General features: G+C 41.3%; 1 long non-coding RNA gene across 2 annotated transcripts; it reads right to left on the bottom strand.

The window, feature by feature from the left end:
- Window positions 1-5,307: 5,307 nt before the first annotated feature.
- LOC133221996 (uncharacterized) lies at window positions 5,308-13,078 on the bottom strand. 2 transcript variants are annotated; one of them, XR_009728147.1, is made up of 3 exons: window positions 12,847-13,078; window positions 12,261-12,332; window positions 5,308-5,915 (listed from the first exon to the last, which is right to left on the bottom strand). It is a non-coding gene; the product is annotated as an uncharacterized LOC133221996 (long non-coding RNA). The 2 variants fall into 2 exon arrangements; XR_009728146.1 differs by lacking the exon at window positions 5,308-5,915 and adding an exon at window positions 10,422-10,528 and having other exon boundaries at window positions 12,847-13,077.
- Window positions 13,079-15,931: the final 2,853 nt, after the last annotated feature.

The raw sequence follows: 15,931 nt of genomic DNA, 5'->3' as shown, positions 1-15,931 counted from the left end.
TGTATTTCCTGCCATATACACTTGCTGTCAGAATTTTAAACCTGGCTAATTACTCTTTGTGGTGTCTAAACATCTTTAGCAAGTGCTTCTCTCCTACTTACAATTTAAACTCGCATGCTCCCCCTATTCACCCTGCACAATATCCAGACAGACACATCACAGAGCACTTGATGCTCAAGAAAAAAAAAGAATGAAGACAAGCTTGGTGGAGTTTGGAAATTGCACCATAAAAATCAGCCATGATGTCCCAGCTTCTCCAGTCACCAACAGATCCTTGCACCAGTTTTACATCACTTCGTCAGCAACGGCTCCTTGAATCAAATTCTAATGCTTGCCTCCCAGTCTCCCAAAGAAAATAAGTCAGACCTTTCACTGCAGATCCAAATGAAATTTGTCAACTCATTGCCTGCTTGCTGTTAGTTTTCTGTCACACTGAAAGAGCTCAAATGATGAGGAAATTATACTGCTTCTTTTAAAGAAGCCATCACATTGTATGAGTCTGTTTGTTACTAATAACGAGAGGATCAACTGCCCTAGGCTAAATAGTCAGGGTGGGATTGCGGGAAGAGATACATCTGCAGACACAGAGCTGTGAAAATGGCACACGCACATCAGAAGAAAAGCTTGTGACAGAGTGGACCTGCTGCCCTCATCTCCGTATTTACTGCCCAGGAGATAGCATGTTAGGGTGTTACAGAGAGCACACGGTTCAAGCACACATCCAGGAACTCTGACATGTCACTGCATGCTAAAAGAGCACCTGGAGTTGTCCAGATACACTGAACCTTCACCTGCAGTCTGCTCAGATCCCCTCACACTATGAAGTGAAGCACAGGCATGGCCCAGGGTATCACAGGATCAATCCTTTTCCCTTCTACTGGCTCTCACTTGCTCCCTCTGCCCTTGTCAAACATGACAGGTTTTGTAAGCTGTACTAGAGAGCAAAATCCCTCTTCTAATTTGTCCTTCAAGAGAAAAAGCACACAGAAGCCAGATGCCCAATATATGACTTTGTTAGATACTAAACTAAGACAGAACAGATGATCATCTGGGAAGAAATCATACCGTTGTTAATAGATCCTTCAGCAATATTAGCAGACTGCTACAGCTTATATTACTCTCTTGAATCTCAGCTGCTTTTTCCTCTCTACATGTTCTACATTCACCATTCTCTTTCTTTTCTTACAGATAAAGCCATCATTCAGATCCTCTTCATCTGCCACTCCATTTCAGCAATTTTCCCCAACTGGTGTTTCAATGATTCTCCTCCTCTTTCCTCGCTTTAGTCCATAGGAACTGTAACATTAGCAGACTAATATCTAACATTCAATTCTATATTAAGGGGAGGGAAAAATGGTTTATTTCCATGGGACCAAAAGTAACTGAAATCATTAAAATTCAATTCCTTCACTGCTTTGTATCAGAAAATTTGGCCTGTGGCAATTAGGAGAACTTGGCAAACTAATTTTTGTGAATGGGCCAATTAAAATCTGTGGAGATATTTCTGTAGGTGAAATACTGCTCCTATCATGGTTGCTGCCTCAAAAGTTCATCAAGCCCAATGGTTATACGTATACAACATACATAAATCATACATAATCTCACATGGGTTAGAATATAATTATACCATGCATATATAACTGGCAGAATGTCACACATCATGAAGCCATAGTCTACTATAGAATGATTATTCAAACCTTTCCCCTCCAGAGAAGACAGTACATAGCCATACCTGTTCAGATGTTCAGGTCAGAGCTGAGCAGCAGTGTAATATGTCTTCCATGAGTTCTGCTCTGAAAACACTGTATTTGAAGCAAGTAAGTTAAGACAGTTACAACTCTTGACACCAAACCAAAATCAGATGCATATGTTGATGTGACAAACTATGAGTGCTGTGACAAAGGAACGTTATATTTTTTGCTGAGAAGTGTTCCTTGTTTTCAATGTAGCTGGAAAAGGACAATGTGTACAAAGTGGCCCAAAAACATTCAGAAAAAAACCACTCCAGAATGACAGGACACAGCCATGAAAACTTCCTCAACCCTCCACATCCAATAAACAAGGCAGGAAGACTGCCAAGGAGGTACCTCTTGCCTAATTTCTAAAGCAATAGTTGTGAATAGAGCAGAAATTTGCTCCTTACTTACCTCCATTTTCACCCTTAGTAGAACTGGCATTCTCTCAGGAAACACCAGATCAGAAACAACTACTGCCACTTATTTATAAATACCTCATCATTAAATACTTTGCATAATGACTGAGGAAAACAATGGGCCCTGGGTGACTCTTCCTCTCACAACAGCTCATGGGCTTCAGCTGCAATTATTTCCAATGGTAATTGTAAAGATAACACCATTTAAAATATCTAATGTTTTATTCAATATTTCAGGTAAGTTTCAATTACTTCCAATTATAATTCAACAGCTTTCTATTTAAAACAATTATTGCCCTTTATAACCTGTTTCAAGTCAAATAAACTGTTTGCTTTTACTCATCATTGGCTTCTTCCATAGGAATTAATTCTGGGCCTTTCATTAACCCCTTATGTGCCTCCTGACTCTACAACACAACCAAGCCTCTGATAAAAAGCTGTCAGTGCAGCCCCTGAGACAATCAAAATCGATTAAACTCATTAAAACCCGGTATGACTCAATTACAGGCAACAAGATACAATCGTGGTTGATTGAATAGTGCTGGGGTACTTGGTACTAAGCAGAGGCCACTGGGGTGAGGATGAGCTCTATCTATAGGAAATGAGGGTGTCACCATGAGCAGTGATTTCGTTGAGTATAAGCACAAAGCAAGCAAGGGGAATATTGTTACATATTATTTTAAACAGGACCACTGTGGCATAAGACCGCTCTTTGGTTCATTGACTTTGTGGGGAGACAGTGCTTGAAGGAAGAATCTCCCAAAGACATGCATGCAGTGATGTTAGCCTATGTGTTATTTTCGTATGTCTTTGTAGCATAAAATACAATAATACCCTGATAACAGGAATTGGTTATTCTGTGATTTTGGAAAGAAAAAAGTCCGATCAGAAAACTGTTTGAACCTGTGGAAAAAAAAGCCCTCCCTTTCGATATGGGACAGGAAGAAACTCTTCATTTGCAAATTGTTGTCTCTTTGCAGTTCTTTGAAGGTGAGAATTCCCCGTTCAATAGCTTTAGATAATTGTGAGAGCTAGTGGGGAATAAAAAAGTTTATTTTGTGAGATGTAGAACAGAGGCAATTTGTCCTTCATTTCACTCAATTTCTTTTTTTTCCCTGACAAAAATTTGTCACATTCAGAAAAGTATTTTTTAAAGTTGTTTTATTTCCAACAGAAGAAAGAAGAAAACAAAAAAACCCAAACACAAATCTTTCAAATAAACCCCACATTTTAAAAAATATTTTTTTTCCTAGTGGGATACTGCTAAAAATGACGTGTTCTTCTCTTTGGATTTTTGGCCACACTTTCATTTCAGAAGTATTCTCTTCCCACAGATAAAAAAAGGGAAATGTACATTAGCTTAAAAACATCCATAAAACTTAAAAATTTTCATTTGGGATTTTTCTTTGAAAATGGAAAATTAGAGAAAATCAAAATAGGTCAGGAAAAGATTTCCACTTAGCCAAAACAGTGCTTTTGAATTAATTTATTCGCAATCAAAACATTTCACTTGGCTCTAATCACTGGTCTGAAGTCACCCTGCAGCATTCAGGAGGAGTTGATTTAGATGCTCCCATGGGTTCTCATGAATTGGAAAAATAATCAGTCAATCATTTTCCTGCTCTCAGAGTTTTCTGTTGTCAAGTCATTCTCCAGATCATACTATCCTCTTGCGGAAACATTTTGTCTGGCTTATATTTTTCCGTAGCAACAATGATTGTAGTATCTGCGGCCACAGTCCAGCAAAGCACTTTACACATATTCTTTAGTTAAAACGTAGTCTCCTTGATGTTAATGAGGTATTCATGTACTTAAAGTTAAGCCCAAGCTTAAGTGATTTGTTGGACCAAGTCCTAAACCCTGGAAAAGGGAAGTGCTGAGATCTGTTTTGTGGAAGTGTCCACAGCTTTTAAAGAAGTGTGGCTTGGCAGCAGTTAAAAATTGCATTGATTCAAGTAAATCAGTTTAGAAATTGATGAAGATCCACTTAACCATCTTCCTTTTAAGGCTCCTTTTTAAGTCCCCTTAAAGCTAATCTGATGAAGGGTGCTTTCCAAGCAGTTTAAGACTGGGGCTTGCTCTGACTGACCACGTTCAGCTCATGAATCATAGAATCACAGAATAGTTTGGGTTGGAAAGGACCTCAAGATCATCCAGTTCAAGCCCCCCTGCCGTGGGCAGGGACACCTCACACTAAACCATGTCACCCAAGGCTCTGTCCAACCTGGCCTTGAACATCGCCAGGGATGGAGCATTCACAGCTTCCCTGGGCAACCCATTCCAGTGCCTCACCACCCTCACAGTAAAGAACTTCTTCCTTACACTGCAATGAATAATAGCTTTTTCTGAAAAGTGTGAGATTTGTCCCTGGATACCCATAAATAATCACCTTGCTGAAGAGGAGGTTTGAACAAGCAAACTTTCTGAGGTTTTATAAAAATTATACACTTTATAGCAATTTTTTTACATCAAAATGATCAAACTACTGTGTTCAAAGCTCTACTTGAGGTGATATAACCTGGAAATTACTGTAATGTACTCTGCTCTAATATTACTTACATTAAAAACCCCACCATTATGCCTAGTGGGAGGACAAAGAAGGTTCTTCCCACCTTCTTGCACCTTGTAACCTTAAGGATCCCTCTGAAATACATCAGGCAGCATCAGGTGGGTTATATAAATAAAGCTATACAGTGCATTTCAGTGATATTCCTGCCTCAGGGGTAGTCAGAAAATCTCATGTGTTCTCTATAGAGGAGAAAAAATATATATTTCTTGAAAGTCATCAATCACTTGCGTCAGTGTTTTCCTGCAGACCTTACACAAAAAAAAAATGTATTTGAAATGTCAATTCAAAATGCTTCAGAGCATTTGCCAACTGGCAAAAGGAAACTCGCTACTGACAGTGCTATAGGAAAAGAAGTATCTGCTGAAAAGCATCAGCCAATTGCCCTTCCCTTGGGCTAAGAAGCAGATAATGCAAAAGGATTGTGTAATGTGATGCAGGTCCACCTTTGGGCTAAGTGTATTACAGGCTTGGGTGATATTAATAAAGTACATCTAAACCAGGCCCAATTCTCACCTGTGACACCTAACATATGCTTCAGCCACCTGGATTTGGGTGGCTTCAGGTACAGGTTGCTACATGCTCTCGCTTAATCCTGACAAAACCCAAACTTTTGAGTTATTCTGAGGCCTGTCAGGTACAACAAAATGGCACAATACATTTTACTGTTTGCATATTAATCCCTTATCTCTACAGAGATAAGCAATGAAATATCAATGTCTTAAATCTCTAATTCATTGATTTCAGAATTAGTCTTTCTATTTTATCTTTGTATCTCATCACAGCCATCCAGACACAAGAGACAAGGATAAGAAATCCATAAATACTAGTGTGTGGCTAAAGAACAGTTATTCAAGATAACACATAAATATTAAAACAAGGACAGACTGAAGTCAATATGCCCAAACATATTTTAATCACTTCTTAATAAGCAGATAATTTTGAGAGACTTCCTGACTCAACTGTCTTCTGCTTCTTCCATTCATTGTTTTACAAATGCTCTTCTGATTCAGGAGGGAGTGGGGAAGGGTGTTGGAGCACACCAGTGCCTCTTGCTCATGCTGGCTGGGTTCAGGATATGTTGAAGTCCATTCATCAGAAGGGTTCCAGTGTATTCCAGTGCCTCTGGTTGAGTCCAGTAGAGATGCTGTGCTGACTCCTTCCTTTCTCCTCCACTGCTGCTGCCTCTCCACCTTCCTAAAGGGGTGAGAAGGTGCATTCAGCACACCTCATTTTAGCTCAGTCTGACCCCTCCCACAGCTCTGCCACCACATTCCTGTGCAAAGCCCAACATCCCTGGGGCAATCCATGCATCTCCATCACTAAGCCGCATCCTGCTCCTGCAGCCCTCTTCCCAGCTTGGGTAGCCACGATTTGGGTTACTGCATATTGAATCTACCTACACACCAGCATTCTCCTCAACCCTGCTCAATGCGGATGGGTTCCTTCCTAAAATATGCCTTCCTGGCAGTGCCCATTGGGAGCATCCAAATATGCAGCCATTTACAGCTTACATTAGCAATGGGGACAGATAGTCGGGGTCTGTTCACCTAAAGCAGGGCTGCAGCTGAGGTGAAGTGATTAAAGTATTAACTACTGGAATAGCTGTCCATCCCACTCATCTCCATCAGAAGCAATTAATATGGATCATATATATTTTGAAAGAAGAATATCTTTCCTTTCAAAACTTGGAGTAACTCCAGAGAGGATTAGGTGGAAGACTGAATGAGCTAATTTGCATAAATTAGGTAAAATGTGAATAGTAATTTGCATTCCGGAAGGCTCTCTTTGGCTCTTTATGATATATTGATGCCATCTGGAGAACCTAGCTATGAACTAGACATTTGTTGGAATAATTTTCCCCAGGCTGTTCCCACAAACTTTGCAGGTATGTTCAGAAATATTCCCCTTTCCTCCAATCGCTTGGAGCAGTGTTAAAGACCTCTTAATATAATTGGCCTTTTTTATCCAACAGAGGACAATTCAGATAGCTTAAGGAGAAATAAATGGTACATTGGAAATACTGTTCTTCACCTGAGGCAAATGCTAACACATAATGCAATGTTGAACACCCATGTTAACATGGCAGCAGGGTATCAGGGTAAGGAAATGCTCAACCTGGGGTTTCATATCATTTTCCTCTTCTCAGCTTACTTAATTTCTTTGGGAACAATACTTTATGAACTTCTTTTTATCTCCCTTTGAGTTACACAGCTTTTCACAGCTTTTCCTTGCATTATGCTTTTTTCAGCCCCACTATGCTGGAGCCAGCAATGCCACAGTGACTTTCTCCAGTGCTTCCAGTAGTACATATTAGCTAATTGCCACCCTCTTTCTCTGATGGACTTTAGTGGATCACCTCCTTTTTACAGAGGCAGGAACTGAGGCAGTTTGCCACACACATCCTTAAATCTCCAGGGCTCATACTCTTCAAGATGATGGACTTCCTGTTGGCTCTTGGAGCTGCTGGTGCAGCCATCACTAAATGCCTCTATGTGTGGTTAAAACAGTGGTCTGCAGGCTCTTCTTCCAGAGCTGCTGCTGTGGCTGAGGCTCCTTATAACTGCTTTATACAGACAAAATCATCTGGCTAGAGCTGGACCAGGCAAAGTTAATATAGTCAGGCATTGGTGGAGAAATGACAGTTAATGGCTTAAAGATGTACATGCCTCAAGGTTTTAGAGTGAAGAGAGAAAGACAAAGGGTCAGAGAAGTTCAAGATGTCAAAAGCGAGAAGAAAACCTCATAAGCTATAACCTTTTTAAAGCAGGATTGTAAAGGAAGCTGACATCAAGTTTTGAATGTGGTTTATAGTATTCTTATACAGTCAGAACTGCCACCAACCCCCCAAAAGCAATTATTTCCACAGCTTTTCTCAAGACAAATGTGTCTGAGCTAAAAGGCAAACATGAACTGAGGCATGAGTCACTTGCTCATGTAATTGCCAAGTTCACAGATTGAACTCTATGATAAGTCAAGTCTGTATCAGCTGCCCGTGCTTGAGAGGCTGGATTTGAAATATCCAAGACAAACAGCACTTGACTAAAACTGACAAAACTGGGTTAAAAGTAGTATGATCAGATTCATTCTAAATAAACACCTTCAGAGTTAAAATGATGCATAAGGATTTTTATAACTGTATAAAAATAAGCATGTATATATCTTAGAATAAAATCCTGAGAGCCCTGGAAAGCTCTCTTAGAGCTACAGATTTAGAAGTCTTTTCTGTGTGACCCAAAGGCTGAGATGGTATCAACAATATCTAAAAAGTTTCAGATTCTAAATCCCTCATTGTGCCTAACTCCTTCAGGCCATTCTTATTTTCCTTTTTGTGAACATCAGCAATAACTTCTTATGCAACTTTGTATATCTTCTATAAACTTACAATAGTAAATGGTAAACTGGCAATTATCAGATTAAATGTTTTCTTTTTCTAAGGGTGAATGCCAGCAAGTCAATGCAAACCTTTCGTAGAGGAGCTCAGATGAAATTAATTTCTTCATTTGAAGAAAAGATAATTTTTTTAAGTGGCAAACCCATCCTATTTCCTCATTTTCAACAGCTAAGTTAATTATGTTTTTATTTCAGAAAGCTCGCAACCAACTAAATGAAAGACTTTTCAAGTATCTAAATGAATTGTGCATTGATCTGATCTGTACTTTTTTTCAGATTATTGGTTCACAAACACTGATGAATCCAGAACAGGGGAAAACCACTTCAGAATCTTGCAAATTCCCACAGACAGAGAAAAGGATTTCCTTTACTGATCTAATAACAAATAGCAATAACACTGAATGTCATAATTACAGTGATTGTGAGGATAGTTATTGGCACTTTAAATCAAACCTCTCCCAGATAACAGGAGGAGGTGGGAAGGAGTGAGGTGGGTGGATGATGGCTTACAAGGGTGGTTATTGATCGACTTGTTCATGGTGGATTAACTCAGGAAGGGAGAATTAGATTTATTTTAGCTTCGTCTGTGAAGAGACATTGAATATTTGCTTAATTTTATTGTATGCATGGCATAACTCAATGATTGCACACAATTTATAAAAACCCCCAAACATACTAAAGCAATTAAATATTCATTAAGTTTTACTGGCTCAGGGGGAGGACTAGATACTTCCTTGGGGTCTTCTCCAGCCCTGTCTTCTATGCTTCCATACCCCACAAGTCAGCTCTTACAAAACTGGCCTTTACAGGGCTGGGCTCAGAGCCACCCAGGCAGTAATATGAATTTCCATTAAGATTCACTTTGAGTCCAAGGAGCATCTGGGCAGGTGGTTTGGTGAGACAAAATGGGAGGCTCTCCTACATACTCCCGAGATGCTAGGACAAGTTATATGCAGTGTTTTTCAACCTCTTTAAATTTGCTGGCCTCTAAAACCTGCTTGTTTTCCATGTGCAGATTCTAAGCCTACCACCAGCAGCTTTACAGCTTTGCAGTATTTACAGCTGTTCACTGCAGATCACTTAGAAAGAGCCCACAGACCCTCAGGCCTCCTTGGATCGGTGGGTTGATGAACACTGGTTTGCACCAAAGGACTCCCAAAGAAGCTCCTGCAGGAGGGTGGTGAGGTATCCTGAATGTGCTGAAACTAATAGGACAGGCACAAATCTTGGCTGGAGATAATGGAGTGGAGAAGTATTCATGTCTTTAAAACTGCCTGCTTGGGTTCCAGTAGCAAAGCAGCTCTGCTTGATCCAATTTGCTTTATTCTCAGGTAGATTTTACAGCTCTGTGCTGCTGCTCAGTACTGTGGTACTGCTGGAGCCCCTCTCCTGTTTTAATCCATTTTAATCTCATTGTTGAGTTAATAAAACCTATTGGTTTACTAAATCAATGTAGGGTGTGATTCATTATTATGTGTGCTGGTACACAGATCCTGTCTCTGCAAACTCTCTCTGCTATAGAGTGGAGCATTACTGATCCAATGGAAGTTGGCTCCAGGGAAAAATTACCTCTTACCAGTTGTCATAGAAAGATACTCGCTGTGGTACATTTTCTTGTGTGAGACAGAGGTTTTATTTGACTTTGTTGATGCCGACTGCACTTGAAATATTTTTACAAATGATTTAATCTCCAAACAGAAAAGAAACCTCCCTTTGTTTGAGTTCATACTGGAGTCATTTGTGACCATTAAGCCAAACAGCTATGTCCTATAATGAAGAGGGATTAGTAGGGAAACAAATATACTTGTTAGCTTTTTCTTTCACCCTGCATTTATTAGAACAAACCCATGTCTCCAGTTTACATTTCATTTTCTTTATGGCAGGCTGCTGGAGCTGAGATAGAAGTTTAAAAGATAAATTTATTTAAAGTCTGATTTTTTTCTGTTTTTCTGTCTCAGATCAGGTCATTCTTGCCAACTGTCTTCATTTAGGAGGGTCAATCTGTATTCTACTAGAGAAACAGACAGCATTTTTTTCATGCCATTCCTCCCAATAGTTTTCTGAAAACGATGAAGTTCTATGAACTTAGAAAATATCTCTCTTATTTATGGCTTTGCAGATATCAGGGATTTGACAGAGCATTTTTCTTCTTTAAAATCCCTTTTCAGTTCTGATTTTTTTTATTTTTAATTCTTGTGAAAGGACTTGAATCAGGAAGTGCTGCTCTCCCGGGAGGTGTACACTGGTTTTCCTGATCAATAAGAAGCATCCAACCTGTCACACGCATGTAAAAAATTCGGGGTAAACCCTCCCCGTGCTATGTGCAAGCCACAAATCCTTGTACTTATGAACACATCCCAGGGTAACAAAACCAGGACTCCCAAGGACTTCATGACAGCTGTGAAGGTCTCCAGGCTCTGACATATGATCAAGAGAGAGCAACTTAGCAAGGTACCAAACATCAGAAGAGCTGAGGTAGCAATCTGGGCACACGTTCTTGGCTTGTGATGAAGATATAATAATGCAATTTAACTTAGCTGACAGTGAAACAAAGTGAAGCTACATCATATTATTTTGCATTAGCTCTAGGCAAAGAGCATATGTATGGACAGGTGCCTTCACCCTGCTGATGTGCAATAACATATTAAGCCTCTATGACCTCATGTTTTATCCAAACCATCAGATCTTCTTGCTTCAAATATCTTAAGCTTTTACTGCATCAGCCAAAGGGGATTCTTCAGCCAAGGCTCACCAGGGAAAGGCAGCAGTGGTACATCACCCCCTGTGTAAATTAATGTCATGCAAACAGATTGCACTGAGCTAATGTGAAGTCTGCAGTCCCAATACCACCAACACAAGGAGATAATGTTCCACAGGACAGACTCAAATCTTCAAGCTAAGGTCAAATATCTAAACCTTAATTCAGATGCGGGTCGATCGAAACAGGGTCCCATTACAGAAAGAGGCCTCAGCTGCACAACTGAAGTGACTGGATTTCAGCCACCTCAGAAACATTAAGGGATTTTTACAGACTTAAATGGCCTTTGCCCTGTACTTATTCGGGTGCCTTCTCCAGCAAATGGCACTCTGGAGACTTTCAAAGAATAACCAGGAAAATATAGGGAATTTACTTTGAACTAGGAATATTTGGTTTGGGAGTTAAAAAGAGACAATGACAGCTTGAAAATGCAAAATCAATCATGAACTAGTTCATTAGGGCAGTGAAAGTGTCAGCTGAGAGGGCTGAGCCGATGAGCTCCATTTGTACATTGCTATAGATTGCTCCATTGTGGTTGTTGTTGCCTTAATTTCCTTCAGAAAGGCAGGTTGGATAACAGTATCTGGAGTCTTCTTGTAGACAGGGCAGGAGGATGGGATTAGTGCTCGTTTTAGATGGCGAGAAGAGAACCTGAGCACTGGTTGAGTACAGGAAGTGACAAGGAATGCCTTTCTTTCTTTCATATCCGGAAAGCTGCTTATCTCTCTGCCCCCGTTTTTGGTTACCTTCTGTTTCTCCCGCTTTTCTCATGATGCCCCGCAGTTGCCAGGGATGGAATTAATACGTTTAACATTAATGGGAAAGTTTCCGAGTGTTTGATCCCAACCAGTCCTCCAGAAGCTGTAACAAGGCTTCTGCTTCCCAGGACCCTTTAAAAGCTTCCTTTTCTTGTTCTTGCTGGGATCTGGGGCCAGCAAAGGGTGAAGTTGTCTAGCTTCAGCCTGGACACCGGGTGGGTTGGGGATTACCACTTAAAGTGGCATCTATTTGGCACTTGAAGGAGGAGGGCAAGGGCTGATATTTGATCTCTCTACTATTTGTAGAATAGCAAATGAAAGCACAAGGCAAACACATGCAAACGTTTAGTTGGTTGAGGCTGTGGCTGCCTCCTTATTGATTCCCTCATTTGTCCTGTTCCTTCCTATTACTTTCCCCAGGATGGGATTATCTCTGGATGATAAATTATCCTTTTTCAGCTAAAACTGGTGAATGGCATACAAAGGCACTGCTCTCCACAGCACCTCCTGGCACTATTGTGACACAACTACCAAGAGGTGGGGACAGCCACATGCAATGTGATCTGCCTGGCTCAGCAACTGGGTTCAGGGGAGAAAAGAAGCAGGCAAGGGCAACAAGGACAGAGCTCCCACCTGGATGAAACAGAATACAGGTAACGTCCCTCATCCTCTTGCTGAATTGGCATATCTTGGAGGTCTGAGGTCCTAGTGATGGATTAAATACAGCAGGAAAGGGTCAGCAAGCCCTGACTGTGGAATTAATCACCCAGCAACAGTTGCAGAGGGCAGTTTTGCTTCTAGAACGCAGTGCTCCTTCCTCCCAGGACACACTGAGTGCTAGGGTAGGCTGGAAAGGAGGGTTTTCCCAGCACCTGTTCCTCTTGCCCCCTTTTCCTTTCACAGTTTTCTTTTTGGATCAATGGCTTTCAAATCATCACTCCACCCTGGCTTTTTCATAGGAACTGACCTAGCAAGAACTGCATCAGTAAAAAAGAGCCTCTGACTGAAATTTCAGCTACAAATCACTGTCAGACTTCAAAGGTAACTTTTCTGCTACAGAGCTGGAGTGGATATGTGTGTACATAGGGCCACCAAAAGAATCTATTCTTCTAGTCCATGGAGTATTTTCAGTTCTTGACCCAGGGTTATATCTGTGCACACGGAGAAGAACAGGAAAGAAGGGGGGAGCAGGAGAGAGAAAAAAGTAGGACATTAGTACCTGTGCTTTGTGGTCCAGGTATGAATTAAGTTATTCTGCTGAGAGCAGAGGTGCTAGGCAGGATCTAGGGGAGCTTCTGAGGTTCCCCTGATTTTACACACTCAGGTGAAATAACCATAAAGAAGCCAACAAGAAAAGCTCTGACCAATCTTGTGTGTCTCTGCTACTCCCAGTGCAAAGCTCTTTCCTTGTACACTTGTGTATGAATATGCCCAGGTACCCCTGAGATTAGATTTATCTGAAAACAAGTTCCCTGGTGACTCCTGCAGCACCATCTCAGTTGGCATCCACTGCTCTCTGTGTGGGTTACACTTTCTTATTCCCAGCACAAGGCAGATCTATCAGGGAAGAGACAAGAACTTTTTGTGTCAGGACCTGAAAAAAGTCTTCATGCATAGAGCTTGTAGGCAGACGACTCGAATCGCTGGCACAGAACTAAACTCTGGAGTCCTCCTGATACCTGGAGGATTGTTCTTTTTAACCTACTTGCATTTTATTTTACTCGTCTTTTATTTCCACCTCTGCCACTTGAACCACTAAGTTACAAATCTGCCTAGTAGAAGAATCTCTGCTCCATCAAATGGCCTCCCTGGGCTTTAGAACTCCATTAATTAGCATCTTTTAAATGCTTGGGTAATATTCGTTTCTCCTTTTCAAAGCTATTTCCCCAAGCCCTAATTTTAATAAAGCTGGTGCTCATGAACGTTTGAATATTAAAGCCCTTGGTTACAGAAAGACGAAAGAGGCATTTTAAAAGACAGCTGAGCAGGGATTACTTAAATGGCTGACATAATTCTGTGTGTATGTGTGCGTGTGTGAATGTTCAGCACCTCAGAGATAAAACATTGTCTTAAAGGCATTTCTGTGTCAGTGTGTATAAGGTCAGAATAAGTGCCACTTGGATGGCTGTGTCTGTCAGGATAGCAACAACACCAGGGCCCCTGGGGAAATGTAGTACAGTGCAATATGTTTAAGTGTGGATGACAGCTTATTTCAAAACACAACAGAAAGGGCTGTGTTTGCTTTGTATAGTTGCATGCACTGTTTCAGGTGTGAAAGTTGAACTGAAAGCTGCTCTATGCTTAAAGATCTTACACTGGGAAGGGTGGTTTGTATTTTTTATTGAGAGCATAAAACTGGGTATTCTTCACTCAAACTTTATAACTCCACCATCTGTGGCTGCTGATGCCAAAGGCAGAAGCAGTGAGCCTGGTTCTGTGCATAGCAGTTATCTGATGGGATTGATGCTACTAAAATCAGGTAGGTTGAGCAGGGTACCGCTAGCAGGGGTTTCCTCACCTTGCCAGCAAGGTTCAGCTTTGCCCTGGGGGAACCAGAGAGCAGCCTGGACTTCATCACCCTTTCTTTTCCTCTCCTGAGACTGCCAACAGAGGTGTCACACTGATGAAGGTTTTTGTTATGTTGATACATCTTGCCAGCTCTGGACAGGGCATAGACTCTTTGATTCATATCTCACAGGCTAGTGGATCAGATGAGAATGATTTCTGTCTTATCACAAGTCTAAGGCTCGGTGATCAGTGAGGTAGAAGTATTTCTTCAGATACTTCAGCCTGCCTGAGCAAGATTTACAGCAGTTTCCTTGCTGAAAGGCTTTATACACTGTCAGACCTCTCCTAAGTCAGAGAGCTGCCTATCAACAGACCGTTATTTGCTCAGAAAGCAGCTGTGTTTTCCCACTAGATGTAATGGCACTGCCATGATTTGTAGCTGTTGTAAAATGATGATAATCTGTTATTCACAGCCTACCAAAGGTGTAGTCCCTGGGTTTTGCTGAGCCATACCAGCTACCCAAGCTAATATAATACCTTTAAAATAGATTGGAAAATTGGTTCTTCTTTTGATTTACCTGCCATGCCCTGATCTTGCTGCCCTCTCTAGTGTGGTCATTGCTGACCCTGAAAGCATCCTGAGGAAACCTTGGGGTGCTGATCCTGCTCCCAGGCAATTCACACAGTGGCAATGCTTCTCACCTCTGGTGGTCCTCTGGTGAAAGAAAGAACCTACTTTTCAATAGTTTCATTCTCTGTATTGGAGTCAGTGATGGATTCAGGTAACAGTTTCAAATTTTTTAGCCATTTTCTTCTTAACAAAAAGGCTTTCCAAAAATGCAGCAGCACAGTGAGTGACAAGGACGCATGTGCTGCACTGAGCCCTTCTCCCTTCTGCCAAACCATGAACCTCTAGCCACAGAACCTAAAGGAGATGTTCCTTAGCTGACCCTACTCACAGAACAATATGGGAAGTCAACATTGTACATTGACTTGCAGACAGAAGGCTGGCACGTTGTATTTGGAGGTCAGCATGTTGAATTTGGAGGAATTGCAGCAAAAAGATAATGCAAGAGAGCCCTCTTCATGCTAGGCCATGAAGATGGCTCCTAGTTCCTCTGCAATTTCCCTCTAAGCTATGGGAAATGGTGCAGAGAATCTATCAACAGAGATCTGACTGCAGAGCTTTGGGATTTATATTCATGTTTTGCATGGTCACAAACCTAAAATTAGTAAAGAATCCTGAAGTTTGACTGCTCTTTCCCTGCTTCTTGGAATCCTCTCTGTAGTCTGGGGTTATTTCCGAAGAACACCTTTGTAATTCTAAATACTGGTGCAAATAAAGGTTGAGTGAAGAAGAGGCTGATTTTGATTTGCTGCAGATGAGTACAAATTCAGCCCTTGGGTTTGGTGCTACTAGTGAAAGGATGAAGTCCAATGGCTAATATGTAGGAGTAAATAGCTGGCTAAAGTGGCAGCAGCCACACTGTGGCTCTTCAGCTGCGTGTGGATCACGAGCCCATCTATCTTCCATGGTCTGTTCTTGAGGCGCAGCCCCTCACTGTGCAAAGCCACAATACCCTGCATGTGTGGGTCCTGCATGGCAATATTTTGGTCTCTGGTTGGGAAAATCGGAACATTTACTCTCTTGAAGAAGGTTGAGCTTCTCTACCTAAAGTAAGAGCAATCAGCTTCCAGGTCAAGGGACACCACAGCAAAGCAGTGTCAGAGAAGGCTGAGGTTTATGTAGAGTTTTACCAGATCCAACCATCCCACAATGTGCAGGACGTGCTTAC

The sequence above is a fragment of the Neopsephotus bourkii genome, unplaced genomic scaffold (genome assembly GCF_033783945.1).
Source record: "Neopsephotus bourkii isolate Nb327-2 ecotype Australia unplaced genomic scaffold, CSIRO-AGI_Nbou_v1 NB_1572, whole genome shotgun sequence".
Lineage (NCBI taxonomy): Eukaryota > Metazoa > Chordata > Aves > Psittaciformes > Psittacidae > Neopsephotus > Neopsephotus bourkii.
Note: the sequence above shows the minus strand (reverse complement) of the source record. Positions and strands in the feature narration are given on the sequence as shown.